Source organism: Chaetura pelagica, unplaced genomic scaffold, assembly GCF_000747805.2.
Source record: "Chaetura pelagica isolate M959 unplaced genomic scaffold, ChaPel_1.0 scaffold364, whole genome shotgun sequence".
NCBI lineage: Eukaryota > Metazoa > Chordata > Aves > Apodiformes > Apodidae > Chaetura > Chaetura pelagica.
The window spans coordinates 2,503,552-2,506,121 of record NW_009953089.1 but is presented as its reverse complement, the minus strand read 5'-3'; positions in this window follow the sequence as shown (position 1 = coordinate 2,506,121).

Sequence of the window (2,570 nt, the reverse complement as noted above, 5' to 3'; positions counted from 1 at the left end):
ACTGTCACCTTGTGGCTGCTGAGCTGCAGCCGGTGTGTGTCTCGCTGGATGCCGGGGGTGGACGAGAAGCAACCTCACCAAGGGGCACAAGGAGCCACCTTGCTCCGAGCAGCTGTTCCTGGGGAAGGTGGAGGTCTGGAAATGTGCGCTGGCACTTGCAGCTCCCTCTGTGGCCTCCCACGGCTGCAGGAATGAGGACAAGGAGGGTGGCACTAGCTGGGGTGCCAGGGTGTCCACTCGGAAGCTGCAAGGAGCAGCTGAGCACCCTGTTCCTGAGCATCGCAGGGGCCACAGGAAAAGCAGCAAATCCAGAAAAGAGAGAAGGAAAAGCTTTTCCTCCCCCAGCACGTAATGAAACTGCGGCTTTCACTGCAACAATGAGCTGTGGATTCCAAAGAGGCAGAGATGTTTAACAGGGTGGGGACAGCTCTAGGGTCAGCAAGAGTGGCCAGAGCTACCATAGTGACAAAGGATGTGAGTTTCAGAAGGGACAGACCTCCTGCTGTGGCTGGAAACCAGTCCTTACTAGGGATCACAGAAGAGCTCAGGTGACAGCCAGGTTATCTGCACACCAGGGAGCTGCAGATACTTCCCAACTTCCACCCAGCACTGGAGAGACAACTGCAACAACTGGATGTTGTAGCTGATTCCATTTCTTCCCCCCCCCCTTCAATTGTTGAGAGCTCATCCCAGCTCAGCTGCTGGCACGAGTGATGCTCAGCCACGTGTGCTGTGCCTGCCCTAGCAGAAAAGTCCCAGACATCCTTTTCTTCCTAAAGAAGGCACACTGAGAACAAACAGCACCCTGCAGAGCACACTGCCCAGGGAATGTAGCTGGGAAGGAGATTCAAAAGCAAAATATGCAAGAGGCCTAAAAGTACCTGTCATAGAAAGCCCTAATTAATATGGCTCTGGGCAAACACAAAGGCCAACAGGCAAATAAATAACAGAAACACTGCTGTAGGAGATCTACCTGCAGCTCTCTGCAAAGCATCAAAGCAATTCCTTATCACACAATCAATACAAAAGAGATAGCAAGTCAAAAAGAAATGGAAGACACACACATACAAACACCCACCTGCTCCTAAGGAAACAAAGGAGAGGCCCAACCTCTGTTCTAAAACACCAGAGCCACAATCCAATGACTTAAATGAAGGCAAAGTAACCAGAATCCACATAACAGATATTAGCAGTTATGAAAAAAAAACTTCAGCAAACAGTTCCTTCCAGCAAACTTCTAAATAATTCACATCCAAATACAAATAAGTCAATCTTAGGAACACCCTGTGCCAAGGGAGGGAACAGTTCCTCCCATGACCTTGATAAAAAACCCAACCCTAGAATAGAGACATTCCAAAAGAAAAAAGTGTGGTGCTTAAAAATGCAGTTCCAAGAAAGGACATGATTTAAACACAAAAATAACCTATCAGGAGAAGCCCAGCTGCATTGAATGGACCACTTGCAGGCAGCCTCAGGGCACAGGGAGCAGGGCAGGGGGGTGGCAGGTGAGGGTCACCCATCCCTGCTGCCACCTGCCCAGCAGTGCAGCCTGGATCACCAGCTCCAACGGAGAGGGAACATGCTGGGAACACCCTCTGGCCCTTGGTGGAGATGCAGAAATGCTAAGAAAAGCCAAATTATAAGTATGTGGCAACATGGGCCTGGAGTCAGGAGTGACTCTCCCACCCAACCCAGATGCGATATAACCAAACGTGGATATTTAAACCCCTTTTATTTGCCTTCTGCTTGTTTGAGCCACTGACACCCTTTTGGGTAACACGGGCCAGCTTCGTTCTGCAACTAGGAAGTCTGGAAACTTCCTTTATTTATTTTTTTTCCACCACAAAAGCTGGGATCCCTGTCAAACACCTCTCCCTGCCTTGCCTTCAGCACGTCAAGTGCCTCAGCAGCTTGAAGAACCTAAGCAAAACAACCCAGAACTGCAGGGGTGAGCAGTCCCTGCAGGCTCTGCGTGGCCTGCAGGCTGCTTTCCCACCCCTGTGTGGAGAAAGGGTTGAGAACAGCCCTGAGGAGAAGGACTTGGGGGTGTCAGTTGATGAAAAGCTCAACACGAGCCAGCAACGTGCCCAGAAAACCAACCCTGTCCTGGTCCTGCATCCCCAGCCCCGTGGGCAGCAGGGCCAGGATTCTGCCCCTTTAGTCCACGCTGGTGAGACTCCCAGGTGGAAATCTGTGCCCAGTTCTGGAGCCCCCAGGACAGGAAGGACACGGGAGTTGTTGAGCAAGTCCAGAGGGGGTGACAAAGGTGATCCCAGGGCTGGAGCAGCTCTGGGACGGGCTGGGGTGCTCAGCCTGGAGAAAGAAGGGTCCAGGGAGACCTGAGAGCAGCTTCCAGTGCCAGGGAAGCTGGGGAGGGGCTTGGGATGAGGGCAGGGAGGGATGGGAGCAGGGGGAAGGGTTTTAAACTGGAGGAGAGAGATTGAGGTGAGACATGAGGAGGAAATTCTTTGCTGTGAGGGAAGTGAGACCCTGGCCCAGGCTGCCCAGGGAGGCTGTGGCTGCCCCATCCCTGGCAGTGTTGAAGGGCAGGTTGGATGGGGCTTGGAGCA